The sequence below is a fragment of the Benincasa hispida genome, chromosome 12, assembly GCF_027475165.1.
Source record: "Benincasa hispida cultivar pf3 chromosome 12, pf3_genome.v1.1, whole genome shotgun sequence".
In the NCBI taxonomy this organism is placed as follows: domain Eukaryota; kingdom Viridiplantae; phylum Streptophyta; class Magnoliopsida; order Cucurbitales; family Cucurbitaceae; genus Benincasa; species Benincasa hispida.
Window position 1 is genome coordinate 16652961 of NC_143489.1, and position 16391 is coordinate 16669351.

The 16391-nt window shown below is 30.3% G+C and overlaps 1 pseudogene; it reads right to left on the minus strand.

The window, feature by feature from the left end:
• Positions 1–12376: 12376 nt before the first annotated feature.
• LOC150031812 (stress-induced protein KIN2 pseudogene) lies at positions 12377–12664 on the minus strand (annotated as a pseudogene).
• Positions 12665–16391: the final 3727 nt, after the last annotated feature.

Below are 16391 nucleotides of genomic sequence, written 5' to 3' on the forward strand. Positions count from 1 at the left end.
TTGAGAGGTTACAATTGTCATCATGTACTTGGAATGTTCAACTTAAGACTAACTTGACAGTTTAAATATTCAAATCTTCACTACATTCATTTAACATTTAGGGTGTGTTTGGAGTAAAAACTATTCTAACACTATAATAACCACCTCTTACTACAATAAATACTATTTTGTATTTCCTAATTCGCTACAGTTAATAATATTTCAAAAACCTCCATTTGCTAATGTATTTACTATTTGTCACAGTTTTTACTATTTTACATTCATCATTTTTTTATTCTTTGCTACAATGTTTACTATTATCTTCTCAAATTAAAATAGTATTTTCACCTCAAACACATACTATTATAACCTAAACTAAAAAAATCGACACCCTAAATATAAACTATAATAACCCAATTATAATAACCAACTTCTTGTCCCAAACATCCCCTTAGTTTTCTGACTTATAGTTCTGACATGTTGACAAATTTACAAATACATTAGATACAAAGTTGATAGGTCAATATGTATTATTAATTTGAAATATGAAATAGGTCGATGACTTGATAGAGTAAACTAACATGCAGTAGAAAAAATCAGAATAAATAAATACTCTAATTACACTTAATTTGAGTTTAAAACATGCATTGACACAAAATTTCAAAGAGAAGGGTTTCAAGAGCTACAACCTTTGATGAATCTCAGCAATACCAGCTTCTTTCCACGAATTGGAACTTCAAATCAACTAAGGAACACAACAGAGACCTTCTCTACTATTCTCTAACTTAGATTGAGAGGCGGAATCTCTGAATTGAAGTGAATTTGATAGAGAGGGAAAAGAGTTTGGAGAGATGAATTTTTTAGCAGAGTTTTAGTAAGAATTCAGCTTGCATGGCTGAAATTTGAAGTCAATATTTCAATGCATACATTAAGACAATGCATATTTGATTAAAACAGCTGATACCACTTCAATTTTCATTGAAATTGAAGTGGCATGAGGTGGATTTTAAGTGGTTGGATTTTTCCACTTTCTATTTCTTAAAACAATACTAATTAATATTAATTTGATTAATTCAAAGCTTAATTAATACTGATTTTCAGAAGTTCGGTTTTTTAGTTTAAGTTTAATAATTTTGAATTTCAAAAAATCCAAAAATCAATTAATCAAATTACCAATTTTGAACATAAATTTCAAATCTGAATAAAGTTGGGTAATTAATTAAACTAATTTAATTAATTTAATTTTAATATAAAATATAAAATATTCACCTCATCAAATATTTAAATCATTACTTAACTATTTTTGAACTCTCCAATTGTGTTTAATTTCAATAAAATTAAAGGTGTTAATTATATCAAATACAATTAATGAAAACCCTAATTGAATTTGAACACTCCAAATTCAAAACCCTACAGATCATGAACTCCAACCGATTTGAGATTAATTGGCTAATCTCTTTAGATCGAAATAATCAATTTTCATTAACTATCCAGACATACCACTATAGCTCGATGGTTGCACTCTCCCCACTGTAGATATATTTTTGTCCATTTAATCATAATCAGTAAGTCGATGCTTCACAGGTCGTTCGAATTTACAGCTAGGTCAAAATTATCATTTTATCTCTGTAGAACTAACCTTAAATCGGGTAGGAGTGAATTCCATCTTGTAGAACTATGTCTCAACTATTTATTTGGTCATATCCCCAAAATGGGAGGCTTATTGAGTAGTGTTATTGGACTACTCTCACCTATGCAAATCAAAGGATAATCCCAAATAAACAGAAGTTCATAGTTAGCTCAGGATTAAGATCGAGTTACTCTAGGTCATTGGAATTGAAATAGCCAGTTTTTGTTGGGGTTGATGCCCTAAATCTCGTAGGGTCCTATAGTTTGTAAACATTATTGAAAAAGTCATTGTGTTTTTAATAAAATATATGATATTTTATTCATTGTCTATAAAATATATGATATTTTAGTTGCATTAATCACAAACCAATAAATTAACATCCAAGGTTATATTTGTAACTTAAACATGTATGTAGAGACATATAGGTGGATCGTGTTTAAGTGAAAACCTAAATGGTCTGTAGTAGATGAAAAAGACGGCGTACCTTATCCTAGTAACACTACCAGTATGGTCCGTTTTGTAGGTGTTACTGTCACACCCCGCCCCAGATCACCCTCTTAGCCTAGAGAAGGGCGTGACTGTTGCTGTTATCAACCCTTAGGCTGACACTTATTGCCTAAAAACTCTTGCAGAATAACTCTGATACCAAATACAAATTATATGCAACGGGACGGCTGTAGGCCCACAATTTATTAACTTAGAAACTTAATATGTTTAGAGTATTTACAACATTAGATTTACAAGTCCCAAAACCCACAAACACTAGTCCCTATATGAACAATAGCAACATGTGTACAATATTAACTGTAACCACCTAGCAAACGGTTACAAGTCTTTTGGTCCTTTAGTGGCAGAGCAGATACTGAGCTGTCTTCAGAGGATTTGACCGCTACCTGTGGGGGGGAACAAAAACATTTGAAAATGGGGTGAGCTTACGCCCAGTGAATGACCGCGAAAACATAGTAAATTCTCATAAATAACTTCAAAAGATAGTTTTATCTGAAATATAATTTAATGCAACATAAACAATTTTCAATCGTAATGTATATAAAACTGTTTAAAACATAAAACAGTAAAATCATTTCTCAAATCAAAGTACTGTATAAGTGGTAAAATAATCCCAACACCAACTACTAGTCCAGAGAGAACCTTTTTGCTCAATCTCTAACTTTATTCACCTGTGCCCACATTAGGTACTACTGCTCAGATACCTTCTCCTTGTACTTCAGTATACCTTCTCCAATGTACTTCAGTATCCCGTTGGCTTGGTACCTTCTCAAACGTACTTCAGTACCAATAGATACCTTCTCCTTGTACTTCAGTATCTAGTTGGGTGGATGCCTTCTCCTTGTACTTCGGCATTGTATTTTACCAAAACTATTTATAAACAACTTTTCTCTTTAAAGTATGTATAGTATAACACATATACAACATGGCTTTAAAGATGATAACGCATGCTCGATAAAATCAACATATGTAAATAGTTTTTCAACAATATGCATGCGTTCAAATCACAATTCAAACTTGCTTGGAAACCACTTTATAAAACTAGTAGGCATGAGAATTATTTTCGCAAATATGCTTTCTGTAAATGTTGTAATCTAAAACAGCTTAAAAACATTTTAGATCGAAAACATTTTAGCCACTCACCTCGAACTCTTAGGAACTTTTCACTCTAGTAGCTCTTCGGGTCCCTTTTTCACCCTTAGAATCTAGATTCAAATTACAACTTAGATTACTCATAGTTCCAAACCTTATTATAAAATGTCCTAGGGAACTTACCCTAAACTTTCAGCTTAGAATTTCCCGTGGTTTGGTTGGAATCTCAAAATCTTCAAGACTGGCCTAGACTGATCCGACAGTCTGACCCTTCTGCCTTCTTCTCAATCTCCAGCCCAGTTCCTTTGATCCTTTTCCTTCCGCCGCCCTACTCTAAAAACTAGACATCTAGAGCTTTCAGATGGCTTTGAAATCACTCCAAACGCATGAGTAGATTGAAAGATCTTCTCGTTCAAAGTTGACATATTCCATCGGGAGAAGAACTCCCAACGCATGAAAAAATGGCGTCGGGAGTTAGTTGGGGAACTCCCGACGCATGTATAGGGCGTTGGGAGTTCCAGTAACTACTGACGCCTGATATACGGCGTCGGCGATTGGAGAACTCCCAATGCCTTATACATGCATCGACAATTCCCCAATTAACTCCCGACGCCATTTTCTATGTGTCGGAAGTTTCTGAACTTCCGGTAGTTGTTTCATGTGTCTGGAGTTTCAGAACTCCCGAAGGTTTATTTAATGCATCGGGAGTTACAAGAACTCCCGACGTAGTAATATATGTGTGGGGAGTTCCTTTATTAGTTGAAAATTGTCTATCAAATATTTTTAATTTATAGTTTGTAATTTTTTAAAATTTGATCTGAATAACTTGTAAAATATAATTAACCAAATAAAGATTCATATAATAAATAAAACAACGAAAATGAAGTTCATACTATAACAAATAAATCAAAAATTACAATATTCTAAAATAAAACAAAGTCGATACTAGAACTTCATAAACATTCATATCACAAATACATAGAAGAAATAAAATGAAAAAAACATCCAAAACACGTCTGGAACACAAAATCTTCAACAATCGTCCCAGCTCATCTCCAAACATCATTCTACAATAAAACAAAAACATTCAAATGTCATAATCAGTAAACATCCACAACACGTTCAAATTTCATAAACAAAACATCCACAATACATTAGAACTTCGTAAACATTCATAAACACACAAGAACTCCAAGTTCAAGGACAAGACGAGTGTAATGAAACTCTACCCACCCCCCACGACAAACATGGAACCTCCTGAACATAAAAAAACACACAAATTGAGTAAACAAGGACCAACATACATAAAACTCAAACTTTGTCTCTAAAATGGTTTAAACCAATCTCAACCCACCCCCCACAACATATTAGAACTTCATAAACATTCATAAACACACAAGAACTCCAAGTTCAACAACAAAACGAGTGTAATAAAACTCTACCCACCCCCACAACAAACATGAAACCTCCCGAACATAAAAAACACACAAATTGAGTAAACAAGGACCAACACACATAAAACTCAAACTTCGTCCCCAAAATGGTTTAAACCAATCTCAACCCACCCCCCACAACACATTAGAACTTCATAAACATTCATAAACACACAAGAACTCCAAGTTCAACGACAAGACGAGTGTAATGAAACTCTATCCACCCCCCACGATAAACATGGAACCTCCCGAACATAAAAAATACACAAATTGAGTAAACAAGGACCAACACACATAAAACTCAAACTTTGTCCCCAAAATGGTTTAAACCAACCTCAACCCAGCCCCCACAGCACATTAGAACTTCATAAACATTCATAAACACACAAGAACTCCAAGTTCAACGATAAGAAGAGTCTAATGAAACTCTACCCAACCCCACGACAAATATGGAACCTCCCGAACATAAAAAACACACAAATTTCATAACTTCAGGATAGCACAACAAAAAACACACAAAACGGCAAAAAGCACATCAAAATCCAGTTGTTTGGTTACCATAACTGCCGGATAGCCGACAATTCTTTATCATAAAGCTACTTAAGACATAACTACTTTGCTACCATAACTACAGGATAGCAACATATTAGACAACTAAATAATGTAGTAATCATACCTAATTCGATGGGTCTCCTCTTTGTGATCGTATCATTTCTTCAATCATTTTTTTCATTTCTTCCATTTGTCTTGCATGATCCTCTTTCATTTGTTTCTGAACGTCTTCAAGTTCCTTAATCCTCGACTGAGACTGTTCGAAATTGGCCCTCAATTCCTCCATTCCCCTCTCCATTCCTTAAGTAGATGGCGAGCTTGATGAGATGCTACCCCTTCTTGATTGAGGCTTAGGGCCCCAACCTAGGCCTTTTGAATATCCGGGTCGTCTACCCAAAACCGTCTCACAGATTTTATCCCCTATTAGTGGTTGAGAACCTTCTAGAGTGAGGTTGGATTGTAATTCCAACATTTAGTTCTAGACATATTAATTAAATGGGTAAGAACAAGTGACTAAAGTTAGAAATAAAAAACAACACGATAGTAAAGCAAAAAATGTTACATGTACATTTTCAGCTGCCTCGTTCACGAACTTGCCACCTTTAGAGTGTGTTTCCTTAAATAGGTCAACACATCCTATTTCTCGACCTTCCTTTGCCTGCAACTCTGCTTGAATTTGCAGGAATGACTTCGATCCACCTATGTGGTCGAACAGTAATTTCTCTCTATTCTTCATTTTGTCACAGACATTTCCTACATTTCAACAAAAAGTAAATGTCAAGAGTGTGATGTATTAGTAGTCCTGGGTTCTCACCCTGAGAATACCAAGGAAACATTCATGGTAGTGTTTGATATTGTTCGAGGTTATTCTTGAATAAAGTTTTCAAGAAGTTCGTGAATTGTTCGAGGGAAAACGTGAAGAAAGGTTTTCAAAGGTGAGGTTTCTAAAACCCTTATATTTGCATGCTATAATTTATAATTAAATGTATATCTTGTTTATATTGAAGGAACTCATTTTTTAAGAGATCCTTGAGTGGAAGCGGATCGTCCAAATTCCATAAATTATTGAAAACACAATTTATAGTAAACATACAAGATATGCATTTAAAATAAATTACATCATGCTTTTTATAGAAAAAGGTTCAAGATACATTACCCTTGAAGAACCTTTCTTCATGAAACTCCCTCCCACAGTGACGTGTCTCGAACAGAAACAACAACTCTTGAAGACCGTCTTCAAGATTTTCTCAAACAGTAACAGGGACACTACTACAAAAAGCCTTTGGTATTCTCGGGGTGAGAACCCAGGAGTAATGGGCTTTTACTATTTTAGTTAGGAGGGATAGTTTGGGTGGATGAAGGACATACAACCTACCACTTTGGGGATTCCTTTGATAGAGGAGCTGGGAACTCAACTACACAAGACGAAATTTATTCCTTCCCCAAAGCAGGGGTAAGTAGATAAATTGCTCCCTTAAGGGTTGATTTCGAGGCTTGAACAATGTGGCCCCACACCTTCTATTGGCCTGAGAAGAGTTTACTTGGGTTTACTTATAATGGGACTATGATGTATTGTTCATTAGAGGAATCAGTGGTACTTAAGAAGTTTGATGTAACTATACGGGCAAAACGGTAAATTGGTCCTGTTGTACTTACGAGCGATTTGTGAAGGGTCATCATACTATTGATTGGTTATATCCAATGAACACAAAAATATATTAATAGTACGAAGAGTGCAGTTGTTGGTCTTTAGTGGAATGCCTGACAGTTAACAGATGGTGGATATTGTGATTAAAGAGTTTAGTCAGTTATTCACATATCGTTGGAGCTTCAAGCTACAGGTCCATAACATTTCCTTGGTAGGTTGATGGATTCATCTTGAGAATAAGTTTTTGGCTTAGTTTGAAGTGTTCAAATTAACAAGAGGAAATTTGATTATATATGATATAATTAAATTCATTCAATTATATGTGATATAATTGATTTAATGTATTTGATAGATTATTGGAGGAATTAATATAAATATGATTTATATTAAATGTCATCAAGGAGAAAAAGCCCAAATCGTTTTTACTCGATGATAATTTTGTAATTTCCACTCCTTTGAAACCCGGATATTCAAATCATCTCCAAATTGCTTCAAATTAACCATGATCGGCTCCAAATTGCCAATTCTACCTCTTGATTACTCGATAACTACAAATTAGGAAAATAAACAAGTAAAATCTAATAACAAGCCCAAATTAAGCTAGAAATAATAGCTCTTTTTAGAGCTAACATACATGGTGAAGATTTTTTATATTATGGCAGTCTATCAAGCAAATTATAACAACTGCTCTTTTAAATCATGTTGAAATCATAAGGATTTATGAGGCTAGACAATAGTGTCCTTATATGAAGACAATAATGCATCATATGGTGGCATTACTATTCAATTAATTTCTTCAAAAGATGATTTGAAAGGCTTATTAATGAAGTTGTTATTTACAACAACATTTGAGAAGTTAACATGCAACATTTGAATGTAACATCTAAGAGATATCAAGTGATGTGTTTATGAGGATGAGCAAATATGTTGCACTATTTTTCCCTTGACTATAATTTTATCCCACTGAATTTTCTTTGTAAGATTTTGAATTTTCTTAATAAGGTTTTTGATGCGGCAGTTATTAAAATATATGAATAATATATCCTTTTTCTTCACTAATTTTTTTATCCCATTGAATTTTTCAAAGTCAAGTTTTTACATGACATATGTTCCATATAGTATTGGACATCTTGGACATCTAAGGGGAGTGTTATAAATATTTGAATTATATATATTACTGGACATGTAAGGGGAATGTTATAAATATTTGAATTATATATAGATGTCTATAGATTACATGTCTACAAAAATCTTCGTAATCTCTATAAATAGTGGTCATTGAGGTTTTGAGATATGGATTCATTCTCTACTCTCTTCTCCCTCAACTTGTTTTATAATAGAAATAACTATTTGATAGTATGAGGTTCATCTCAAAACCAATTGATAATAGGAGGAATTCACTCATCTATCTTATTAAGAGTGTGAAGTCTATTGATTTTTTTTATCAATATGGGATTCACAACAATAACTAGGATTGGTTTTTTTTCATATTGCGAGTTTGAAAACTTTTTATATTTTGAAAAACAAAAAAAGCACTTTTATATCTTATTACAAAAATATTGTAGCTTTATGGATGCACCCTTTTTACAAACCATTCACAAGGACAAAAAATAAAAGTTGGCATTTGTTTTATTAAAAATAAAATCGCATGTTCAAGATGCGATTTACTTTTTTTTTTTTCAAGTTAGGATTTAGGTTTGGAGATATATGCGATCTTTTAATTTTTTTTTCAAACCTTAAGTAGATCACATGTTAAAGATTCGATCTTTTATTTTATTTCTATTTTTTTAATCTATTTTTTTTAAAAAAAAGGAAAACTAAAAGATCGTATGTGTTGAAGATATGATCTTTTAATTTGTTTCAAAAAAGATAAAAGATTGCAAGTGAAGATACAACCTAAAGCTTAAACCTAAACTCTAATTTGGAAAAAATAATTAAGTAGATAGCATCTTCAACATGCGACCTTTTTATTATTTTTAAATAAATATATATATATTTTTACTTGGGAGTGATTTTTTTGTTTTTTGTCTTGCCATGACCAATATATTTCTTTTTTTAAAATGGGTTGGTATAAACTGCGTAGAGTGAAAATGGGTTGGTATAAACTGTGTAGAGTGAAAAAAAACTAATATACGAAATATGCTCAGTGTCAGTGAAATAAAAAAAATTAAAAAAAAAATGATGATGCTTATGGCTTGATATTCTCAATAATTAATTTTGATTCATTAAATCTGAGTCACTCTACTATAGATCTAAAGTTGAACTCTTATATCTTGTTAGTCAAATTATGACCAATGAGCACAGGTCCATGATGTAAACATATACTATCAACCCTAGAGACAAATTTTCAATTCTACCACCCCACATCTATTAAAAATAAATAAATAAATAAAAAAGGTGAACCCAAAAGAAGCACCATGTTGAAGATCCCACATTAAAAAGATAATAAGAGCTCATATTTTTTACAAGATAAATGTACTACTTTACTTGTCAATTAGTTTTAGACGTAACATCTTATTTGAGCTTTGTTCGTAATCTCATATTGAAAAGATAAAGAGACCATACAAATTTCGTCTTGTCGTTATAGATTTTTGAGTCCAACATCCCTAGGTTTATTAATGAGGTACAACCATACTGTGATGGCTTCATAATCACATCGTATGAAGTAATTATATAATGAGTAAGGCAAACTTCATCTCTTAGGTTTGTACAAGGCATCAAATTATTATGACATGTGTTACACACACACATACATATACTATATATATATATATATATATACAAACAAATTTAGTTTAGTTTGCACAAACAAATTTAGTTTAGTTTGCAATATAGATGGGGCTTGATTAGTTTGGATTAATATTATGGTCTATCTTGTTTCATCATTTTTTTTTTCAATGAATTTTATGGTCTATATTGAATGATCCGAGTAGATCACTTTTGTTATATATATATATATATATATATTTTAAAAAAATTGCTCTAAAATATATGTTTTATCATTTGAAATCAATATAATTTTTTATTTCACACATGTAAATAGCACTTCCAAATCATTAAAAATTAATTTTAAAAATTAAAAGCATATTTCAGAGTATATATTATTTTAAACTTTGGAATCGTGCATATATATATAAGGTATAGAAGAATGAAACTGTTAGTTTGATATATTGAACTGATATGTAGACCTCAGATGTACAACTGTTTATTTTAATTGTTGAAATTGTCTTATTGAAATTGATTGTCAGATCGTCTGTGTTTGGGGTGTTGCGTTGAGTTTTTTCTAAATGAAATTGATTGTCCTTGATTTTATTTCCTTGCTATTTTTTTTTTAATTTCCAACTATGCACGTTTTCCTTAAATTTTTAACACAAAAAAATTCCATAATTTTTTCCATTCTTAAAACATAAAAACTTCCTACAAGTAAATATATACTAAGCACTAATTTTAAATTCATTTTTTTAATATTTAATTACATAACATTTTTTCTCATTCCTAAACACCAAACATATTCTAAACAAATGAAAACTTTTTACAATTACTTAACTCTTATGGACACTCAAAAAGCTTAAAAATTGAACTTTTTTTTTTTTTTTTTGCTTCTTGAAAAATGTAACAACTAACATTTTGTTTTTTCTTCTTAAAAAATGTAACAACTAACTTTTTGTTTTTTCTTCTTAAAAAATGTAACATATTTTCAGCACACAATTTAAAAACCCAAATGCATAACAATTTCATCACATTTAAAATTGGTGGGTCAAACATTGAGTTGGAAATTTTTTACTAACTCGACTCAACTCACTTGGTATTGCCAAACACCTTTAAATATCTAAATATCACTTTAATGTTTTTACAAAACTAAAAAGTAAAAAAAAAAAAAAAAATTAAGAAGAAGAAAAGAAACATTAAAAAGATTGTCCGTTAACAAGATTATATATATAAAGAAGTTGGGAAAAGTAATTAACAAAATTAAAAGAAAGAAAAAGAAAAGAGAGGAGATACCTGAAGAAAAAATGGATGGTTGAAGTCAACTATTTATAGAGAAAACTCATAGTTCAAATCGTAATTTGATTTTATTTTTAAATTATATTAACAGATAAGGTGATTTTTCTTTAAAATCTGATTTTTTTTCTTTAAAAAAAAAAATCTATCCTGCAGTAGATATTATATTCTAAAATGTTATTGTTGTTTCTTTTTAACGAAAACCATTTATTTTTTTACGTAAATGGTTATTTTTCTTAATATAAATTTGAAAACTTAAATCAAATATTAGAAACAATCAAATTTTAAATCAATAAAAAAAATAATATAGATTTTTCTTATAAATAGAAAAATCTGAAAAATATTTACTACTTTATAGTAAAAAGTTCCATTAGTGCTTTGTATTTTTTGAATTTTTGTTATAAAATGTAAATATTTTTAAATATTTTTTTAATATTTAAAAAGATCCCTTATCATTGCTTTTCACGTATATAAATTTTTTTAATTAAATCAAATTTTAAACCAATCAAATATGGGTTTTTATTAATTTTCAAGTATATGGATTTTTTTGAATGATATAAATCATGTCAATAATATCAAATATCATGATATTTTATGTTTTTAAAAATCTTAAAAAATTGTTGAGACAAAAGCAACTATATATATATAGAGAAAAAGAAAATATATAATCAAGTTAAAAATAAAATATTTTAAAATTTTAAAATATCATATTTCTTTAATCTATAAATTAAAATAAAATTTCAAATAATAAAATAAAACAAAAAAAAAAAGATCTTTTAGAATTTTAAAATCTCATGTTTAAACCAAGTTAGAAAAATCTCATTTTATTATTTTAATTTGAATGTTTTTTTCCCTTAAAAATTTAGATTATTTAATGATTTAAATATGAAATTATGTAAAATATCTCTGTAATCATCCATTATAGGGGTAAAGGAAGAAACCAAATTTTCTCCTCCATAAACCCTTTTATATAGTATAGATTAATTGTTGATCTATTTTTGTCCATTTTTCCATTAGGTACTAACTGAAAGTTAGTGATAATAGTGTAATGGCAAACACAGTCATTAAACTTCATCTCTTTACTGAAGCCATGATTGTTTTTTTTCTTTTTTTTTCTTCTTCATTTCTTTTATTTTCATTTACCCTTCCTTTCGATCTCCCTCCTTTCTCCCTTTCATTTAATTTACTTTATGATTGATTAATCCAAACTTAGGCTAATTCGTTACAACGTGTAATCTCGACTAATAAATTAGAGATTTGAATTTTTCACTCTTACAAAGAAAGAGAGATGGGGTGTTTCATGCTCCCATTTTTATAATAAAATATTTATTGATACAAAAAGAGGCACATTGTTTTGGCCCTACATTTAGTTAGCCCTGATTCTTATGAATAAATAAGGCTCGAGAGCCAAATCAAAACTTATTCTCATATAAAAAGAAGATAAAGCTATTTTAGAGCTTCAGCTTCAGATAGGACAAAAATGAAGAGGGCTATTGACAGTAAAACATTTAAAAAAAAAAAAAAAAAAAAGCTTCAATTGTTCATGCCTGTAGCATCTTTGACTGCATCAGCTGCACCCTGTGCCTTAGCTTTTATTTGTTGTCCTGCTTCTTGTATTGACTCTTTCGTTGATTGGGCTGCATTACTTGCCTTATCCATCAAATTGCTTGCCTTCTCCTAGATAATCACACAATAAATCAATACCTTATCCAATCAATCCTTAATTTTAAAAGATAAAATGATTATTGAAGTAAAGTGAACCTGTGCTTGGCCTTTGGCTTCTCCAATGTGGTAGCTCATCTTTTGAGAGTTGTCTGCCATTTTCTTTTATAAAGAGATTGAAAAAACACAGAGTTGAGAACTTTGAAGGATTTTGGAGTGTTTTTTTTTTTTTTTTGGATTAAGAACTCAAATGCATGTGATTTATATAAGAATTTAGATTGAAACCTAGCTTGATATGTGGCATGCCACAAATAGGTTGCATTCTACTTGGTAGCTTGTGGTTTAAGAGGTTACAATTGTCATCATGTCCTTGGAATGTTCAACTTAAGACCAACTTGACAGTTTAAATATTCAAAGTTTCACTACATTCATTTAATATTTAGGGTGTGTTTGGAGTAAAAACTATTCTAACACTATAATAACCACCTCTTACTATAATAAATACTATTTTGTATTCCCCAATTAGCTTAGTTAACACTATTTCAAAACCTCTATTTGCTATTGTATTTATTATTTGTCACAGTTTTTACTATTTTACATTCATCATTTTTATTCTTTGCTACAATGTTTACTATTTTGTTATAAAATTAAAATAGTTTACACCTGAAACATATACTATTATAACCCAAAATTAAATAATTGACACCCCATACACAAACTATAATAACCCAACTATAATAACTAACTTCCTGTTCCAAATGTCAATATGTATTATTAATTTGAAATATCAAATAGGTCGATGACCAGATAGAGTAAACTAACATACATCAGAAAAATCAGAATAAATAAGCACTCTAATTACACTTAATTTGAGTTTAAAACATGCATTGACACAAAATTTCAAAGAGAAGGGTTTCATGAGCTACAACATTTGATGAATCTCAACAATACCAGCTTCTCTCTACGAATTAGAACGTCAAATCAGCTAAGGACCACCACAGAAACCTTCTCTACTATTCTCTCACTCAGATTGAGAGGTGGAATCTCTAAATTGAAGTGAATTTGATAGAGAGGGAAAAGGTTTGGAGAGATGGATTTTTTAGCAGAGTTTCAGTAAGAATTCAGCTTGCATGGTTGAAATTTGAAGTCAATATTTCAATACATATATTAAGACCATGCAAATCTGATTAAAACAATTGATGCCTTTTCAATTTCCATTGAAATTGAAGTGGCATGAGGTGGATTTTGAGTGGTTGGATTTTCCCATTTTCTATTTTTTAAAACAATTTTAATTAATATTAATTTGATTAATTTAAAACTTAATTATAACTGATTTTCAAAAGTTCAGTTTTTTAATTTAAGTTTATTAATTTTAAATTTCAAAAAATTCAAAAATCAATTAATCAAATTACCAATTTTAAACATAAATTTCAAATTTGAATAAAGTTGGATAACTAATTAATCTAATTTAATTAATTTATTTTTAATATCAAATATTGAATATTATATTTCACCTCATCAAATATTTAAATAATTATTTAAGTATTTTTTAACTTTCCAATTTTGTTTACTTTCAAAAAAATTAAAGGTTTTAATTGTATCAAATACAATTAATAAAAACTCTAATTGAAATTGAACACTCCAAATTCAAAACCCTACAGATCATAAGCTCCAACCGATTTGAAATTAATTGGCTAAACTCTTTAGACCGAAATAATCAATTTTCATTAACTATCTAGACATACCACTATAACTCGATGGTTGCACTCTCTCCACTGTAGATATATTTCTGTCCATTTTAATCATAATCAGTAAGTCGATCCTTTACAGGTCGTTCGTATTTACAGCTAGCTCGTAATTATCGTTTTACCTCTGTAAATACATCTTGCTCCTTAAGCTCCCACTGATCCTCTATTGAACAATTGGTTTATAGTCCAACTTATAAACCATGACCCTCTCAACTGTGCGAGGGCGGGGCCTTGTTACTCAAGACCAAGAATCAGTGCTTAAGAGAACAACATATCTGCTAACCCTAAATCGGGTAGGAGCGAATTCCATCTTGTAGAACTATGTCCCCAGCTATTTATCTGGTCTTATCCCCAAAATGGGAGGCTTATTGAGTAGTGTTGTTGGACTACTCTCACCTATGCAAATCAAAGGATAATCCCAAATAAACAGGAGTTTATAGTTAGCTCAGAATTAAGATCGAGTTACTCTAGTTCACTGAAATTGAAATAAACAGAATTTGTTGGGGTTGATGCCATAAATCTCGTAGGGTCTTATAGTTTGTAAACATTATTAAACAAACTCATTATGTTTTTAATAAAATATATGATATTTTATTTAATGTCTATAAAGTATATGATATTTTAGTTACATTAAACACAAACCAATAAACTAACATCTAAGGTTATATTTGTAACTTAAACATGTATGTAGAGACATACAAGTGGATCATGTTTAAGTGATAACCTAAATTGTCTATAGTGGATGGAAAAGGTAGGGTACCTTATTCTTGTGACACTACCAATATGGCCCGCTTTGTAGGTGTTACAATTGTTGTAAAGTGCTATGATGTATTGTTCATTAGAGGAATCAGTGGTACTTAAGGAGTTTAATGTAACTACAGGGGCATAACGGTAAATTGGTCCAGTTGTACTTACGAGCGATTTGTGAAGGGTCATCATACTATTGATTGGTTATATCCAATGAACACAAAAATATATTTATAGTTAACAGATGGTGGATATTGTGATTAAAGAGTTTAGTCAGTTATTCACATATCGCTGGAGCTTCAAGCCACAAGTCCATAACATCTCCTCGGTAGGTTAATGGATTCATGTTGAGAATAAGTTTTTGGCTTAGTTTGAAGTGTTCAAATTAACAAGAGGGAATTTGATTATATATGATATAATTAAATTCATTCAATTATATGTGATATAATTGATTTAATGTATTTGATACATTATTGGAGGAATTGATATAAATATGATTTATAATAAATTTCATCAAGGAGAAAAACCCAAATTGCTTTTACTCGATGGTACTTTGGTAATTTCCACCCCTTTGAAGCCCGGATGTTCAAATGAACTCCAAATTGCTTCAAATTAACCACGATCGACTCCAAATTGTCAATTCTACCTCTTGATTACTCGATACCTACAAACTAGGAAAATAAACATGTAAAATCAAATAACAAACCCAAATTAAGCTAGGAATAATAGCTCTTTTTTAGAGTTAACATACATGGAGAATATTTTTTATATTATGGCAGTCTATCAAGCAAATTATAACATCTGCTCTTTTAAATCATGCTGAAATCCTGAGGATTTATGAAGCTAGACAATAGTGTCCTTATATGAAGACAATAATACATCATATGGTGGCATTACTATTCAATTAATTTCTTCAAAAGATGATTTGAAAGGCTTATTAACGAAGTTGTTACTTACAACAACATTTGAGCAGTTAACAAACAACATTTGAATGTAACAACTAAGAGATACGAAGTGATATCTTCATAAGGATGAGGAAATGTATTGCACTATTTTTTCCTTGACTATGATTTTATCCCACTGGATTTTCTTAGTAAAATTTTGAATTTTCTTAGTAAGGTTTTTAATGCAGCAGTTATTAAAATATATGAATAATATACCCTTTTTCTTCACTAATTTTTTTATCCCATTGAATTTTTCCTTGTAAGGTTTTTACGTGACATATTTTCCATATCGTATTGGACATCTTGTACATCTAAAGGGACTGTTATAAATATTTGAATTATATATAGTATTGGACATCTAAGGGGAGTGTTATAAATATTTGAATTATATATAGATGTCTATAGATTACATATCTACAAAAATCTTTGTAATCTCTATAAATAGTG